The following is a 19,660-nucleotide window of genomic DNA, read 5'->3' as shown; positions in this document are numbered from 1 at the left end:
ACTTGGAAAAGTTTAACAATTCAGGGTGGGGGTTGGGAATTGGGCATAGAAAATTTAGCAATATAAGGAAGCAGTGATACTTTTTTCACTGAGTCCTATTAAATTGAAAAATTGTGTTCTGGCTGCCAAGGAAAAGAGCAGCTATAGAAATCATTTCTTATGATCTAAAGTCCATTAGCTACTCCATTTAGCTGTTAATGTTGTGAGGCCATTGGTGTAAATAAATGTGTTATTTGGTAATGGACTTGTTTTCTTAACAATTATAATATATCGTTCTCTCCAAATGCTATAATTTAGCTCTGGCATTCTGCTAATTAGTCAGCAGATCAGCCTTCAGCATTGTTTCAATATCTCATTCTCTCACCACATTTTTATATTAAAATTTACATTTAGTTTGTGTTATGGGCTGAATTCTGTTCCCCTCAAAAGGATACATTGAAGCCCTAACTCCCAGTACCTCAGAAGGTGACTGTATTTGGAGATAAGGCCATTAAAGATGTGATTAAGTTAAAATGAGACCCTTAGGGTGAGCCCTAATCTAATATGACTAATGTCCTTATAAGAAGAAGAAATTTGGGCACATAGAGAGATACCAGGGGTGAACGTGCACAGGGGAACAACCATGTGAGGAAACAGAGAGGAGGTGATGGACCATCTTCAAGGCAAGGAGATTGGCCTCAGGAGAAACCAAACCTGCTGGCATCTTGATCTTAATCTTGCAGCCTCCAGAATTATGAGATAATACATTTCTGTTATTTAAGCCACCTAGTCTGTGTTATTTTTGTTTTTGACGGCAGTCTGAGCAAACTAATACAGTTGGCATTGAGGAGCAAAATTCACTCTGGAATTTCTGGTTTTGTTTTATTTTAGCCTATGAAGCACTTATCACACACATCATTTGCATCTCACCCAGCCCTGGAAAGTAAATATTAACTCCATTTTACAGATGAAGCAACTAAGCTCTCAGAGTCTATACAAACACATAGCTGCTCAGGAGGCAGGTAGAATTTGAAGCCAGGCTATTGGATTTAAACCTCCTTTTCTGTTCACTTTACCAATGTGTCTTCTACTTATCTCTCCTCATTACCATGAATGTGGAATATGAACCTGTTTTTTCCTAGTGTAGTTTCTGCACTTGATTTATTGTAAGATAATTTTGACAGGTTACCACTGGTGACTGGACTTCTGCCTAATACTGGGATGAAGAAAACAGCAAACTTGCCAAATCTTTTTTTTTTTTTTTTTTAAATGGGATTTTTTTTTTTTTTTTTTTTTTTAAGATTTTATTGGGGAAGGGGAACAGGACTTTATTGGGGAATAGCGCGTACTTCCAGGACTTTTTTCCAAGTCAAGTTGTTGTCCTTTCAAGTCTTAGTTGTGGAGGGTGCAGCTTAGCTCCAGGTCCAGTTGCTGTTGTTAGTTGCAGGGGGCACAGCCCACCATCCCTTGCAGGAGTCGAACCGGCAACCTTGTGGTTGAGAGCCCACTGGCCCATGTGGGAATCCAACCGGCAGTCTTCGGAGTTAGGAGCACGGAGCTCCAACCACCTGAGCCACCAGGCCGGCCAAACTTGCCAAATCTTAAACGAGAATATTTTTATTTATTATTCAACTTCCAGAATCTAATGCCTCCCAATTTCTGTCATTGTTCCACTGAAAGTGAAGAATGAAATATTGATATACCTGTTGTTGTTTTTCTGCTTTTAAGCCAGTCTATGTGGTCAGATCAACATTTAGTTGTTCATTCATTCCACAAATATGTACTGAGCACCTGTTATATCCAGACTTTTGAGTTTGGATATCAGTTTTTGAGTTTAGAATTAACAAGTTCAGCATGGAGAGATGTGGCTGAACAGAAACTGTTTGCTCTTGTGAGAGGGAGGCCTCTCCTTTTCATGAGATTATACTGTAGCTTCTTTGCTGTATTGAAAATGTACCTTCCCTGACCCCAAATTAAACTTCTAATGTTCTCCTTCATTCCCAGAAATATTTCTATATAAATTTGAAAAATCTTATCTCAAAATAATGTGTAAGCAGTCTGATATTACTAGTCCTATATAACCTTAGTTTATTGTTATAGTCATAATTAAAGTTATATTTGTTAATACGAGGAAGTGTTTGGGGGAAGAAAGTATATAGGCAGGGAGGGGACATTTAAGTAACAACTTTGATTTGGGATTTCTTCCCTAATACTTTTAGACTATGCTTTAAAGATGTTTATGTGTATTTTATATATATATAATCAAAAATTGTTTTAAATCATCTTTTTAAATAAAATTAGATTTTTGAATTTCAGAAACTTTTAAACCTTTGTTATTCTTGTGTGACAGCTCAGAGTATGTAACTTTGATTCTCTGGCCATCTAACCAGAAAGATGTTTCCTAACTATGATCAACATTGGAATTGGTCTAGAGCCAATATTTATAAACAGTAACTATGACAACCCATTCTTCCTAACCAGGCGCAAACCCTAATAGTTTCCCAACTGTCTGTTCTACAAGATGACATAAATAGAGGGTTTGGGTGGGGAAAGTTTGTATGATAACCAACATACTTTTTGCAAACAGAGTCTTTAAACCTGTTTGTTTAACAGCATGTGATTCGGACGGTGGGAGTTCATCAGACAGCAAGGATTAACCCACTAATTTGTTTCTCTTTTTCCTTTTGGAAGGGGATAGACTGCTATGAATTCCATGTACTCAGCCTGAGCTGCCAAATGGGATTGGAAACTCTTTAACTGGTGGTCAAAACATGAGGCTGGGCTAATTCATTGTCTTTCTGTTCTTCATGACCTATGTAACAGAGTTTTGTTTTTTAAAAAAGAAGCAAAAATGTAACTTTCAAATCAATGTCTCTCTGAACCCCAAAGGCTTTTAAATATTTGATCCTTTTCTGATGGAGTAGAACGATGCTACTTATTTGTAACAATTTTAATCAAATTCCGTATAGTTATCTCTATCTCCAATACAGAAACTCTTCTTAAGTGAATACTTAACACAGATCATAATCTGCTTGAAAAGCTAGTTTTTTCTGATGAGGGCATCCATGGTTGGGTTTGATTAGACCACCACGGTATGCAAAGGGCCATGTCCAAGGCAGGCTCAGAACAGTCCTCTGGTGCTCGATTGGGTGGTGTATCCCCTAAGATTAGCTGACCTTCAAAACTGAGTTAGTGACAGGATTATGCAGTTAAGACCATTCCTTGACATATACCACGCCCCTCAGTCCATTTCTATATGTCTGAGAATGAGCCTCTAACAGAAGAGTTCCTCTTTCCTTGTGCTTGAAGTAAGTAGTAGGTAGTAGGCTGCCAATTGTTTGAGCATTACCTCCATGAGCCTTTGCCACTGGGTGCTGAAGCCATCTTAGCCTGGACTCAGTGGCTGGGTTAAGGACTTCTCAGTCAAGATCACATGAGGCCCATTAGTGGCATGGGGCACACTTAACCAGGTTGACCTTCTGATACTCTTTCTTCCCTCGGCTTCTATACTATCCTTGCTTGATATTTTTTACATCATCTCTCTGGAAATCAGAATTCTAACCTGGAGATTAAAAAGTAATACATTGAACTGAAATTGTTAAGATTTTGATGCAAAGAAGTATTACAGTAAACAGCATAATATATGAACTTGAATCATCAGTGTCTATACAGTTAAACACCGTTTGAGCATTCAAAGAGAGTACCTTTTGAACTGCTTGTTCTCCATAAAATACCTCCTTTTCATTCCTATATGGGCGTGGCTCTTCCATCAGAATCACTCAATTGGATCCTAGAATCTGACCAATGGGAACAATTCAGTCTCCTTCAACTCCTGTTTCTTGCTTTTCCTCAAGTATTATTATTTCCCATGGTTCCAATATTAATCTTATTATTTTATCTATTGTCCCCAGTAACAGACTCTCGTTTATCTGTCCATCCACTCATCTATCTATCCATTGATCCATCCATCATTTATTGAGCAACTGCTATGTGTGTGCAAGGCATATTCTCAAAGCATCGTTATTTCCCTGGCCAAACTAGAAAGATAATGAAAGATTAGATGCTCTGTTCCTAGTTTGATTCTTCAAAAGTAAAGTAGACCCTATAATAAAGAGCTAGTTGCAGGCAGCTTATTTGATAGGTGATTTCAGGAAGCCAAAGTGAAGTAAAGAGGTAGAAGGAAGGGGAAAAATACACAATAAAGGATGCATTAAGATGTGGGTAATTGCTACAGGCAATTAGGCTCAGTCCTGTTGGGGATTTTTTGAGAAACTTTGTAGAATATGCTTCAGAACTGTCCCACTGAAGGACGGGAAAGCTGAGATGTTTATCCATTGATTCTTGTCCTCATTGTTTGAAAATTACCCTGGGAGCATTACATTCCTGGAATTTTCCAGATTCCCTCCTAGCAGGCTTTTAGTGCTAGAGAAAGCTCTCAGGCAGGAAAGCAGAGGACAGGGGCACAGATAGGATCCTTTCACCAAGGCTGCAGGTAAACTCAGGGGTGGGCCCAGAGGCTGTGAGGGTGGGGTACCCACAGCTTGTGCTTCAACTTCTGTGGCCATCCCAACTGCCTTAAATGGAAATGCATGAGTTTTCCATTTTCCAGTAAACTTTACCAGAGTGGGCATTTATTCTATTTCATGTGTGGAAACAGCACTATGTTTAGAATTGGACTTAGTTCCTGAATATATATAGCTTCCATTTTCTCTACAATCCCTTTTCGGCAGATTTATGCAGACAAGAAAAATATTGCAACCAAAAGCACCACTGCAAATTTCCCTGTACTGACATTAATCATGCTCATTTGACTTATTAGCTATCATTTGAAAAGAATATTTTGCAACTCTTGTGCAATGATTTTTTTTTTTTTTTTTTACAAAGAATGATTACTTCCATGTAGCATAACTCTTCTAATGGCTAATGCAGTTTGCTTTATCACCCATTCTCTCCCTAATTATAATGTGTTAGTAAGCAGACACTATATACATGGAAAGTTGGGAGAAAAATATTTGATTTAGCCCATCTTTCAGACAAGAGCAAATGGGTATAAAACCAGACTGGATACAGTGACTGATTATTGAGTGCTTGATTTGGTGGACTTAATTTACATTATTAAATTGATTAAAAAATAAAGAAACTTCTGTAGCGATTAATACTTTAAAGTGTCAAAATTTGAATGTCATCTATGTTGGGTCCTTTGAAAAGATTTTTACTAACCCTTATAATTGAATTGAACTTTTTCTTTTTTAAAGATCAGCCACCCACCCTTTTGTGTAACCCCTTCTACTCTACACATCACTAGAACAAGGACAAAAGTGTCTGTGAGTCACAAATATATGGGAAATATTTATTGAATGCATGGAATAAATTGGGATGTATATCTAAGAACAAATGTCCCTAAACTGTAACAAAAATCAGTAAATTAATTTTATTTTGGGGTTCATTTATGGATGTTCTATAATATGTATTTATCAAACATACCAGGCTATGACAAGAATGTCTCTCTTTCTCTCTGTTCAAATCTTGTCCAGTCTTTCAGGCTCAGGCATAATTTCTCCTTCTTAAATGAAGTTTCCCCAATTTCTTCCAATTCAGTGCTTCTTATATTTGGCTACAGTTGGGGACCTGTTACAAATATTTTTGCCCAGCCTGCACCCCAGATCATTTAAATTGGAGCCTCTGGGGATGGAATTCAGGCTTCTGCATTTGTAAAAGTTCAGATGTTACAACATGCAGCCAAGGTTGAGAAACACAACCCTACCTGGTTGGGATTGCTCCCTTCTCCGAAGACCCAGAGAAACTTGATTACATCTCTTAAAGACAGTTATAATTGGCCTTGTACTCTAGTCACGTACTCTGAAGATTGAGTAGCCCAATCACCCTTCCAGTTCCCAGATACCTCTTAAAATATTCTGGTTGTCCTCCTTGAATATCCCCAGTGACGTGGAACTCATTCCCCAGTGCAGGCTAGTCCAGCTGTGGGAACTTCTGAATAGTTTAGATCCAAGATGGCTCTTTGTAGCTTCAACCAATTCTTCCTACTTCTACCACTTTAGGGGGAAAGACCTCCCAAGAAGTTTTTTTTTTTAATGTTTGAATAATCCATTCGTTCATTTAAAAAAAAAAAAGTTAAGGAATGCCTACTATGTATTGAGCACTGGACCACTTCATTGGGAATAAACGTACAGATTCCTAAGAGGGTTTGAAAGTCAGTCCTCATCTCTATAAAAATAAATTATCTTGTTTTTTTTGTATTTTTTTTTTTAAACTGCCACATTTTTTACATAAAAGATTACCTAGGCTGGAACAGTAAAAGACCAAACAAATGGGCTTAAGCTACAACATGAGAAATTTATGTAGCAGAGTCATTACTATAAAATTTTGGGAACAGTTTTCTGAATAAAGTTGTGGAATCTTTCCTTGAAACTTTAAATATGACATTTCTCATATGACTCCATGTATATACTGCCTTGAGGGAAAAGCACAATGTCCTGAGTTACTTCCCAGACTTTGGAATCTGTAAGGCCCTGGGGAAGTCAGAGTGAATGATTAAGATAACTTGTTTGACTTCCTGATAATTTGGGGTGGGGTGGGGGGGGAGATAAAAAAGTTGCTTCCCCTCCTGTTGTTCCCCACTCCACAAGCAGCCAGCGGGGTCTTTCAGGAGGATCTTGGTCCAGCCATGCTTGATCATGTCAGTTCCCTAAAATTGAAGGTTTTGCTGGGAAACAAAGCAAAGTAAGGGCAGATCTGGGTCACCTGGGCCTTATTTAGCTTTCTAAGGCTTCTTCAAGGAGAGGGAAAGCAGGGCTGCAGAACCAACTGCAGAGCGTCAGGAGCTCCATTTGTTGTTGGCTCCTGAGGGTTTGCATTCATAGACTTCACACATTTCACTAAGAATGGTGACCCCTGAGTAGTGCGATGAGGTCGCCCCGGCCCCAGGGCACAAGGAGATGAGCAGCTTATAAAGGAACGTGCCGAATACTCTATACTGTCATATCAGAGGGAAAGTAAGGGGTCCTAGGGACTCTTTCCTGGGAACTAGAATGTACTCCCACTGTGAAACTCATCAGTCATTTTATACTCCAGAAACCAAGCTAACTAAGATGTTTCTCCCATCCTCTCTTGTCTGCTTATACCCCACATTCTACTTTCCTTTCAATAAACCCAGCCCTGAGAAGATCAGAATTCCTAGTTCTAATCTGTTTATCAGTGCAGCGAAATTTGCACTTTGGTGATTAATTCTGGTTTATTCTTCCACCCTTCCATGCATTAGCCCGTGGTACACATTATGCTGGGAAGCGATTGTGCTTTCTCCCAGTTACATCAGCCTTAAAGCTGGCGTGATCACTGAAAATATGCAGGGCCAGGCCAGCAAATCCTGTACAGCTCAAGTTCATCATGGTGTTTTACAACCAACTAATTACTCACTTCATTTTATGGGCTGACTATGCCCATCTCTTACCCGCAGGAAACATTTTCTAATATCATAGGACAGAGAGTGAGGGGAAAGTGCTCCTTCCATTTCAAACCCTGGGGCATTTATGCACTAACAACCTTCCTCTTTTGTGTTTTTCAGGAGTATGTAAACCAAAGCAATTAAATTAAATGAAGTTAACGTTGACATGATAGCATAAATCAAATGTAAGGAAAGTCAATATTAAGGGGTTATTGTTCCTTTCTTATGAGCTATCTGGTGTCTGTCTACTTTGAATTAAGAATAAGCCAAAAATTAGGCCTTAGTATAAGAGAAGATTGCAAGAGAGTTGAGGTAGAGAGATACCGACCTTGTGTTGAGCAGCAGATAGGCAGCCTTGTGATTTGTTGGGATACACGTTTATCAGATGTTTGTCTTCTTGCCGGCCACAGGCCTTTTAATCAAATTCTGCTACCCATAGTATTCTGAACAGGAAAACACGATTAAGCGGTTTACCTTTGTGCTCAGCAGTTCCAGAACAGAAAGCAAACAGCCTAATGTTTAGACTGCACCCACCCACCCGGGCTGCGCTCTGAAGAGCCGCCAGATTCTCGACACCACTGACTCTCCCGATGAACAGCAGAGGTCTTTTCACTTTGTTCATGGACTAAAAGCTGTGTGCAAGCTGAGCTTCCGAAGTTCAGAGCCTGACAAAGGGACATTATACTCCAAATATGAGGGAGGAAAATCAGAAGAAACAATTTGCTTGAATTTGGGTCTGATTTTAACATGAGGAGGGCCAGGGCCTGAAGGCTTTCTGCTGAGTCTGAAAACAGCAAAACCCGAACGCCTCCACCCAGGTCACTTTGAAGAGATTGTAAAGTATTTAAAACTTGTACTTTTATCATAATTTATTTCCACTGAGAAGATGCTCTCCCCTGCAACCTCATTTTTGCACATGACTTCCTAATGAACTGTTAGCAAGCATTTATATTAAGAGTTTGTACAGGCTTTTGAGTGATGGAAAATCATTCTGATTTAAATGAATAATAGTTTAAAATCCCAGATATTTTGCTCAGTTTGACTGTGTATTTAGCCATGCTATATTGTAACGAGGTTATGCTCATGAATTTGACTTACTTTATGAAATTAAACAAAAAACTCTCATCTTTCTGTGCTTTCTTGTATGCTTCCCCAAATACAAGTTTCTCAGTTCCGATCCTGGAGAGTTAGAATGTTGTCCCCTCTCTTGTAACTCCTTTTTGACTTAATTTCAGATATCCGATTGGATATTTCTACAGTTTCCTTAAGCATAGTTCAAATCATGGCTTCTGACTAATTCTGACTGCCCCTCTGAAGCATGCTTAATTTTTCCTATATCTCTCCTTACACCATAGAGTTTGGGTTGACAATGTCCTTTCACTATACTCGCTTATTTTCAGGAGTGTGTATGTAACCACACAAATAAGTTATACTCAGATACAGTTACTCGTACAATTAACGAGTAATGCTTCTAGTTGGAAGCAAGTAACAGACATAGTTACTTGCTTCCAACTAGAAGCATCCACTGAAAAATTTAGGTAGAAAATTCAGTAGATATGTGTCTCAGAGGCACAGTTTCTTTACAAACTGTTATGCTTTGAAAGTAACCTTTTTTGTGTGCTGAGAACTCAAGGGGAACTGCATTCAGGTCAGGAGGTTTATCGAGAAATACCCCCAGATGTAGCAGTCAAAAACCAACAGGGTAGAAGCGTCTCCTTTCTGAACTTCACTGTTAGGAGATCAAGAGGGAGATATAGGTTTCCTGAGACGTATTCAGAAACTATAAGGGTTTCTATGACAACAGAAATAAACATGGAAAATATGGTGCCATCTTCTTGCCTTAAGATTCCTCAGTTTCACATGAGCCCAAGATCAAGGAATCAAATACTAAAGAGAAAGTCACAGAGCAAAGAGGGACATGTGTGTCTTTTAGCCTAGCAGATGGCTAGCAACTGGAACGCCTTAGATCTTCACTGGATGAGGAATTGAGAACTGTTACATTTCTTTTTTTCTAGAGCAATTTTTTAGAGATATTGAAATGTTAATCTTATTCATCTGTGCAGAGATTGTTTGAAATAGAGAATTTATCTCACTTACCATCTCCCCTCGAGAATGAAGACCATAGAATTGTTTAGAAGTTGGATTCTTTTGCTATCTATTTCTAAAGTATAAGTCAACCCCTCACAAACACTATTACCAAAAAGTTCTATCTCTGGCATTGAGGATGCCAGAGATATTCTTTGGAGATTTTTTTGTTGTTGTTTTAAACCACCTGTTTTACTGGAGACATAAATTGCACTCACGTATTTCCCAGTGGCTAGATGGAAAACCTTCACTGCCCTCCTGGTTCTCCCAGTAATAACTTTCCTGGTCTGTAAAATGCAGAGGACAATGCCAGTTCTCTTCACAAGAGCACCAGTAGAAGTGGCATTTGCCTGCCTGGCAAAAGGGTAGGAATGGAGATAGTTATAACTGACTGGACTCTAAGATATGGAAATAATTCTGCTGGGAAATTGAAATGTCAGTCAGATTTATATCTCCTTGGACTTGGGTTTGTCAACACTGCCAGGAGGAGAGAGTTGTTTGTCCTACATATTCAGAGCAAAGATGGGCATCAATGTGCTAAGTCTTACAACTTTCCTTTGTATCAGCCCCTTGGCAGGTGGTTCCCAAGCAGGTGCTAAACATGCAGGCAGAGGGACAAGATGAAACCCAAGAGTGTTCTTCTCTCACTCTTCCGTCAGTGGCTGTATACACACCAAAGGCCACACTGACCTTTCATCAGACACACATACAGGCCTCTGGCCACTCTTTCCCTCTTATCCATAAACGATTTATTGAAGAGGTAACTGGCTTTCAGTTATGTAGTATTCCATGGATCAAGGCTACTCACTAAAGGTCAGCAGAAATAAAAGAATAGATAGATAGATAGATAGATAGATAGATAGATAGATAGATAGATAGATAAAGTTCAGCAGAGATGTTCTGACCTTTTTGCATTAAAGCCATGCTAGATTCAAACCTAAAATAAATAAAATGGTTTCATTTCCAGCTTCCATTCCTTTTACTTCTCTTTAACTTTTCTATTGTGCCTGAAAGGACAAGTATGTTTTCTGCTTATCTAAAGAAGCTTTGGTGAAAATGAAATTTTAGTCCTTTAGTTTTATGGTAGCCCTAGAGAAATTTCCATACTGTTTCCACTCACCCATGTTTGTTTTTATTATGTCCCCACTCTTTCTTTTTCTTCTGTTTTATTTACCAACCTGGGAAGCAAACTCTTCTGTGCTCTATACAGCGCCTGTGATTTTCCTAGGCTGGGTGAAGGTTGGCCTTCAGAGAAGCAGTAGACATAGCAGGAAGGGTGCATATGAGGCTGTCACAAGCTTAGATTACTTCTTTATGTTCTCCCTTTCTTTTCCTGGAGTCCCTACCTTAGGCATCTACAACTTTCCCATAGCTTGGCATAGTTGAGTAACAAGACAGTGGTCTGGGTATCTTAAACTTTGGGCCAACTTCTTTCCTCTCCACCCTGACCCCACACACCCCATTTCTCCTAACTCCAAAAAGAGTTCTGTGAGCAAAATTGCTCCAAATAGTAGGAGCTCATTAGGTAGCACTGAGAAGAGGTACCAGATTGCATTTGATAAGGTGACAGGTTTGAGCAGACCAAGGTCTTCCTGGTGTTAGTTTAATCCTATTGTCTTGAATGATAGTTATGCATCTCTGTGGACACTTTCCCTCTAGCCAATCAGTAACTGTCCTAGGGAAAACTTGACATCTTTTATTCTAGATTTTCTAGCAATCCCTAACTTATCTCAATTTTTCTTGCCTTGTTATTTTTTAATTAAAACTGTTTTAAACGTACTAGAAAACCACACACACACACAAAAAAAACCAAAAAACAAAAAACACACACACAGAAAAAGCATGTATACATTCACTACCTAAATTGAACAGATATTTACTCTTAGCTATATTTGCTTCAGATACATACTTAGTAAAAGAAGGAAGGAAAAAAGAAAAAAAGGAAAGAAGGCAAACAATAAAATACAGACATATAAGGAGGATTCTACTCGAGATGTTAGAGTAGGTAAATGCTGTGCTCACCTCCTCACATGACCACATTAAAATTACAGCTAAATTATAGAAAAGTCAACCTGGAGAACCATCTGAAGACTAGCTGAACAGAAGTCCTATAACTAAGAATATAAAGAAGAAGCCACGTGGAGACTGGGAGGAGGTCTGGAGGTGCAAAATGGGCTAGTCCCACACCCTTGTTTGGTGGTCAAGAATCAGGAGGTATATTTCAGCTGCAGAGGTCCCTCCTGAAGAGCGAGGGGTCCAAGCCCCACAACAGGCTTCCAGCCTAGAGTACCAATGCCAGAAAGAGGAGCCCCCATGAAATCTGGCTATGAAAAATCAGGGGGAGATTCTGTCAGTCTGTGTGAGATAGAAGGCTGTGGGAAACTCAGGCATTCCTCTTAAAGGGCCCATACACTGACTCTCACTCCCAGGCACTCTCCCTGGGCTCTGGCAGAAGGACAGTGGCTTGGAAGGAGACAGAGACATACAGGGAGAGACTGAGTTGAGTGGCTTGAGGGCAAGGCCTAGAGGGACATTCACCATTTTCCCTGGGTTGAGCTCTCCTCCTGTGTAAACTATGGGAAGACACCATCTTTCCTTTGTTGAGCCCTCCCCCACACAGCCAAATCTGAATCTTTATTGGCCTGGTGAAATCCACCCTGGCTCCACCCTGCTGACTCCCTGGGACTCCACCAAACCAAAATCATTCATTGCTGGAGCTTTTCAGTGGCAGGCAGGAAGCTGGAGTTAGCCCTTGCTACAGACTTACTTGGACAGCTCTCAGGGGTCTACAGGCCCCAGGCGGGTGGTGACTGGCCTCAGTGTGCTCTGAGCATTTTGAATGTCACTGGGCTCAGCACTGGTACTAAATCTGAATCTACACTAACCTGGCGAACACCAATCGTCCTACCTTGATGACTCCCTGAGACTCTGGTTATCCCAACTCATGCACTACTGGAGGCTTTTTCAGAGGTTGGTGGGCAGCCAGTGTTAGCCCATGCTGCAGACTTTCTTGGGCCCCAGACAGGGGAAGCTAGCCTCAGTGCCAGGAGCCTTCTACTGAGTAAATTTGAATCTGCATTAACCTGGTGAGCATGACTCACGCCCGCCTGGTGATGTCCTGAGAACCCACCTCATTCAACTCAGGTACCGTCCGAGGCTCTTTCAGTGGCTGAGCCTTATGGGCAGCCAGCAGGCAGCAGCAAGCCTCTGGGTGCCCTGGGAGTTTTGCTGAGCTGCCCCAGACACGGTATATGTGGCAACTGGCTTTGGATTGCAGTGTGGTCCCTCCCACATGGCTCCAGGTCCACCACAGTCAGCGACTAACCTCAGATCGCGCTGTAGCTCCTACCAGGTAGCCCTGGGCTGGTCACAGGCAGTGGTTGACCTTAGCCTATACAGTAGCTCTCCCCAAGATGTCCCAAAACCAACACAGCCAGTGGCTGGCTTCAGGCCATAACAAAGCACCACCTGATTAGCCCCACAAGCAGAACACGAAAAGGGTGGTCTCAGCTGGCCCCAGAGTCTGCTGGGGCAAACCACTGCTCCATGTATTCGTCCCCGCACAGCAGCTCATATGCTGTGGTCATAGGCAATCATCACAACCAGTAAGCCTGAGGGTTAATCTCACCCACTGATGTGCCAACAGCAATCAAGGCTCATCTACAACAGTAGGGCATATACAACCCACACAAGGGACATCCCTGGAGCCTCCAGCTAAGGTAACTATGCCACTGGGCTCCATAGGACACCTACTAGATAAGGCCATGCTGCAAAAACTGGGAGATGTAGCACATCCACCTAATACATAGAAACAAACACAGAGGCAGCCAAAATGAGGAAACAAAGACGCATGTCCCAAATGAAGGAACAGGAAAAAACTCGAGAAAAAGAACTAAATGAAATGGAGGCAAGAAATCTGTCAGATACAGAGTTCAAAACAATGGTTATAAGGATGCTTAAGTAACTTAGTGAGAACTTCAACAAAGAGACAGTAAGCATAAAAAATACATACAAACATAAAAAAGGTCAGAAATGAAGAATACAATAACTGAAATGAAGACTATACTAGAAGAAATCAAAAGCAGATTAGATGAAGCAGAGGAACCAATCATTGATTTGGAAGGCAATGTAGCAGAAAACACCCAATTGAAATAGCAAAAAAGAAAAAGAATTTTAAAAAAATGAGCATAGTTAAGGAACCTCTGGGACAACATCAAACATAACAACATTTACATCATAAGTGTTCCAGAAGTAGAAGAGAGAGAAACCTATTTGAAAAAATACTGACCAACAACTTCCATAACACGTTGAAGGAAATAGACATACAAGCACAGAAAGCTCAGAGAGTCCCAGAAAAGATAAACCCAAACAGGACCACACCAAGACACATCAAAATTAAAATGACAAATCTTAAAGACAAAAAGAGAATCTTAAAAACAGCAAGAGAAAGGCAGTTAGTTACCTACAAGAGAGCTCCCATAATACTGTCAGCTGATTTCTCAACAGAAACTTTGTAGGCCAGCAGGGATTGGCACAAAATATTCAATGTGATGAAAAGCAAGGACCTACCACCAATACTACTCTACCCAGCACAGCTATCATTTAAAATTGAAGGGGAGATAAAGAGCTTCTCAGACAAGAAAAAGCTAAAGGAGTTCATCACCACCAAACCAGTATTATAAGAAATGTTAAAGCACCTGCCTTAAGAAGCTGAGGGGAAAATGTGAATAATAAAATGGCAATAATTATGTACTTATCAATAATCACTTTAAATGTAAATGTATTAAATGCTCCAATAAAAAGACACAGGGTAACAGAATGGATAAGAAAACAAGACCCATACATATGCTGTCTACAAGAGACCCAATTCCGATTGAAAGACATACATAGACTGAAAGTAAAGGGATATAAAAAGATATTTCATGTGAATGGAAATGAAAAAAAGCTGGGGTAGCAGTACTTGTATCAGACAAAATAGACTTTTAGACAAAGGCAATAATAAGAGAAAAAGGACATCATAACATCAAAGGGACCAATCCAACAAGAGGATATAATCATTGTAACCATTTATGTACCCAACATAGCAGCACCTACATGCATAAAGCAAATATTAACAAACATAAGGGAGAGACTGACAGTAATACAGCCATAGTAGGGGACTTTAACACCTCCTTGACACCAATGGATAAATCTTCTAGACAGAAAATTAACAAAGAAACAGAGGCTTTAAATCACACATTAAATCAAATGGATATAATTGATATTTTTAGAGCATTTCACTCCAAAGCAGCAGAATATACATTCCTGTCCAGCCCACATGGAACATTTTCTGTGATAGACCACATGTGAGGCCAGAAAACAAGTCTCAGTAAATTTAAGAAGACTGAAATCATATCAAACATCTCTGACAATAGTTGTATGAAACTAGAAATCAATTACAAGAAAAAAAAACTGAAAAGCATACAAACACATGGAAGCTAAAGAGCATGCTACTAAATGGTGAATGGGTTAACAATAAGATCAAAGGATAAGTCAAAAGATACCTTTTGAATGAAAACATCATGACCCCAGATCTGTGGGACACAGCGAAAGCACTACTAAGAGAGAAATTCATAGCAATGCAGGCCTACCTCAAAAAAGCAAGAAATATCCCAAATCAACAATCTAACCGTACATCTAAAGGAACTAGAAAAAGAACAGCAAACGAAGTCCAAAATGAGTAGAGAAAAGGAAATAATAAAGATCGGAGCAGAAATAAATGAAATAGTGTTTAAAAAATACAAAAGATCAGTTAAATCAAGAGCTGGTTCTTTGAGAAGATAAAAAACATTGATAAACCTTTAACCAGACTCATCAAGAAAAAGAGAGAGAGAACGCCAATAAATAAAATCAGAAATGAAAGAGTAGAAGTGACAACTGACACCACAGAAACACAACGGATTATAAGAAAATACTATGAACAATTATATGCCAACAAATTGGACAGTCTGAAAGAAATGGATAAATTCCTAGAAACACAATTTTCCAAGATTGAATTAAGAAGAAAAAGAAAACATGGACAGACCAAATACTACTAACAAAATTCAATCAATAATGAAAAAAACTCTCAACAAACAAAAGTCCTGGACCAGATGGCTTCACAGGTGAATTATTCCAAACAATCAAAGAAGAATGAACACCTATCTTTCTCAAAATATTCCAAAAAATTGAAGAGGATGGAAGACTCCCAACTCATTTTACAATTTCCCTGATTCCAAGCCAAAGATATTACAAAAAAAGAATATTATAGGTTGATATCCCTGATAAACACAGATAGAAAAATGCTGAAAGAGATATTGGCAAACTGAATTCAGCAATACATTGATCATACACCATGATCGAGTGAGATTTATTCCTGGGATTTGGGGTTGGTTCAATATTCGCAAATCAATTAATGTGATACACCATATAAAGAAAATGAGCAACAAATAGCATATGATCATATCAGTAGATGCAGAAAAGCATTTGACAAAATCCAGCACCCATTTATGATAAAAACTCTCAACAAAGTAGGAATAGAGGGAACATACCTCAACAGAACCGTAAAATTCCTAGAAGAAAACGTAGGCAGTGAACTCTCTGACATTGCTCTTAGCAATATTTTTTTCTGATATATCTCCTCAGGCAAGGGAAACCAAAGAAAAAATTTAAAAATGGGACTACATCAAGCTAAAAACCTTTTTACAGCAAAGGAAACCACCAAGAAAAAGAAAAGATAACCTATTAAATGGGAGAAGATATTTACCAATGATACATATGACAAGGGGTTAATCTCCAAAATTTATAAATAACTCATTCAACTCAACAGCAAAAACAAAAAACAAAAAACCCAAACAATTCAATTTAAAAATGGGCAGAGGACCTGAATAGACATTTCTCCAAAAGGGACATACAGATGGCCAGTAGATATAGGAAAAGATGCTCAATGTCACTAATCATCAGAGAAATGCAAATTAAAACCACAATGAGATGTCACCTCACAACTGTCAGAATGGCTGTCATCAACATATCAATAAATAGTAAGTGTTGGTGAGGATGTGGAGAAAAGTGAACCTTCCTGCAGTGTTGGTGGGATTGCAAATTGGTGCAGCCACAATGGAAAATAGTATGGAGGTTCCTCAAAAAGTTAAAAATAGAACTACCTTATGACCCAGCAATTCCACTTCTGGGTATTTGTCCGAAGAAATCAAAACACTAATTTGAAAAGATATATGCACCGCTGTGTTTGTTGCAGCATTATTTACAATAGCCAAGATTTGTAAGCCACCTAGTACCCATCAATAGATGATTGGATAAAGAAGTGGTACATAAATACAATGCAATATCACTTGGCCATAAAAAAAAAAAAAAAAAAAGAAATCTTACCATTTGCAATAACATGAATGGACCTGGGCCTTATTATGCTCAGTGAAATAAGTCAGAGAAAGACAAATACCATATGATCTCACTTATATGTGGACTCTAAAGAACAAAATAAACAAGCAAACAAAACAGAAACAAACTCATAGATACAGAGAACATTTTGATGATTGCCAGATAGAAAGGCAGTTGGGGGGATCGGTGAAAAAAGAGAAGGGATTAAGTAGTACAAATTGGTAATTAAGAAATCTTCAGGGAAATGTAAGGTACAGCATGGAGAATATAGTCAATAATATTGTAATAAATATGTATAGTGGAATATGGGTACTAGACTAATGGGGGGATCACTTCACAAATTATATAAATCTGTAATCACTATACTGTACAGCTGGAACTTATGTAAAATAATATTGAATGTCAACTGTAATTGAAAATAAATTTTAAGCATATAGATATAGTTAAAGTTCTACTCGTATCTCCTTTGTATCTTCTTTTTCTTCCCCATAGAATTCACTTCTTGAATTTTGTGTATATTATTCCGATGTGTATTTTGATTATTTTATTACATATGCATGGTCTCATCTGCAAGTTTCATTATTGATTTTTAGTACTAAAGCTTTAAACCTGTAGTATCATAAAAGTGCATCATTTTGCAACTTGATTGATTTTACTCAAGATTTTTAGTTCATTTTAAAAGACTTATTCATGTTGATGTATCTAACTCTAGTTCATCAATTTTAACTATATGAACCAACAAGAGTTTGCTAAATGTCATTGTTCCACTAAATACCACCTTATTATGCAAAGATGATTATGTTCTTTCCCTACTCTTCACAACCTGGTCCCAAACTGCCTTTCCAGTCATCATGAATTTCTGTCTTGGTCCAGTTCCCTATTGGTCCTGATTTTCAAAAGAACCATTGGTTTATGTGATAAACTGATTGTGCTTTGACTTTCCTTCATGATACAAATGGCCTTATGAGCAACCTCTTCCAGGTCAGGGAGTTCATTTGAGATATCAGGTTTTATTTGTTCACCATTATCTTTCTAGTATCTAGGAGAGAGCTTGATTCTTAATAGATATGTAATAAATACTTGAAATTGATGTGTGTGTGTGAAATTGATGTCTGTGGAATAAGGGTTTAATGCTGTTATTCAGAATGCATGTAGAAAGAAATTAAGACCTTTCCTAAAATGTTCACTTCATCCTTTAGCAACTATTGCTAGTTCGTTTATTCTTCAAGAATTACTATGAGTTTAGATATCATTTTTGCCAACTCTTTCAGATTGTAGACCACTTTGCATGGCTCAGGGAGGACCACTGGATATTTCCAAAGAGGTACCAAAAGCTCTTACCATTGGGAATTGGTGATTTGAAAGGTCCTGTGCAATGCGATATATAGATGATGTATTATAGAATTGTACACTTGAAGCCTATGTAATTATACTAACCATTGTCACCCCAACAAATTGAATAAAAAAAGGAAAAAGGCCTAGCAGATGTTACACTCTTTTGCCATCTATCTCTTGGAGTAGCTTTGATTTGGCGTTGATTAGTTCCTAGCAAGGTCATAAATACCAGATTTGGTGAGAAAAAGCCAAGTGTGTAGCTACAATCAAAGGGAGACAATTTTCCCCTGCTGTTCTTGGCAACCCAGGGCCAGTTTGTTCTGGCTCTGCCTGGAAGTGGATGCGCCCTCCTGTAATGAATAGTTGGAGGGGCCAGGTTAAAATGGAAAGTGCTTCTGTAACATCAGCAAAGGCTTCTTGTGGGCTTTTGTCAACCTCATGCATTCAACAATTCTTTCCTGAATAAGCAATTGACAAGGAATTGTCCCTGCCCCCTCCTTGCTTCTAATTCAGTGGAGGAGACAGAAAGCTGGGGTTTTCAAAAGGTAGCTAAATGCTAAAGCAGGGAGCACTTAGGAGAGCACTAACCTATTCTGGGGAAGAGTGGTCAGCAAAGGTTTCCAGTGGCCTCATCTGTAAAGTGAGATTGATACCCCATTGCAAGGTTGAGAGAATTTAAGGTAATGTCTTCAAATTGCCTGCTCCTTGCTAAAATTACTATCCTTAGTAACAGTGATAATGATGTGGTATTGGTGTCACTGATGATGATGGTGAAGGAAAAAAATGACTTCACAACTAGATAGCCCTAGTTTCAAATCCTAGCTCTTCCTGTTCTTAGCTCTGTGAACCTGACTCAGCCTCTCTGTGACTCATTATAAAATGGGATTGGTGATGTGTACTTCACAAGGGCTGTAATGATTATAGAACATGTTCATAAGGAACCTAACAGAGTGCCTACACATAGGAGGCACTCAATGCAAAGTTGGGGAGGGGTATTGAAATGAACATTAAGTAAAAAGGCAACAGGAGCATAAAGAGAAGGTTGCAGCAAGTGTCACTAGTGGTTATGGAGGGAAGAATTCTGGATGTGGAGTCCGGGGACCTAAGTTCTCACTCAACTCTGTCAGTGAGGAGCTTGGGCCATGTTCTTTATAACATCCACTGGGATCTCCCATTATTGTAGAGAGGCCCATCCATGAATTAGGTAATTTTTAAGTGAGAGGAACACATAACAAATGACTGAGGATTAAGGACAACAGAGATCACTGTGTAATGCAGTGACATGGAAAGGTCTCGTGGAGGAGAAGGGCTACTGACTGGGTGCTGAAGGTCAGATAGGCTTACACAGAAAGAGCTAAGTGAAGAGGACATTCCAAGCAGGGTCAA

The 19,660-nt window shown here is 39.1% G+C and overlaps 1 long non-coding RNA gene across 1 annotated transcript; it reads right to left on the bottom strand.

The window, feature by feature from the left end:
* Positions 1–1,282: 1,282 nt before the first annotated feature.
* LOC141567813 (uncharacterized) lies at positions 1,283–8,459 on the bottom strand. Its single transcript, XR_012490652.1, has 4 exons — positions 7,770–8,459; positions 3,684–3,776; positions 3,329–3,541; positions 1,283–1,579 (listed from the first exon to the last, which is right to left on the bottom strand). It is a non-coding gene; the product is annotated as an uncharacterized LOC141567813 (long non-coding RNA).
* Between the last annotated feature and the right edge of the window lie 11,201 nt (positions 8,460–19,660).

This window comes from Rhinolophus sinicus, linkage group LG12 (genome assembly GCF_036562045.2).
Source record: "Rhinolophus sinicus isolate RSC01 linkage group LG12, ASM3656204v1, whole genome shotgun sequence".
Lineage (NCBI taxonomy): Eukaryota > Metazoa > Chordata > Mammalia > Chiroptera > Rhinolophidae > Rhinolophus > Rhinolophus sinicus.
This window is presented reverse-complemented; position numbering and strand designations above follow the sequence as displayed.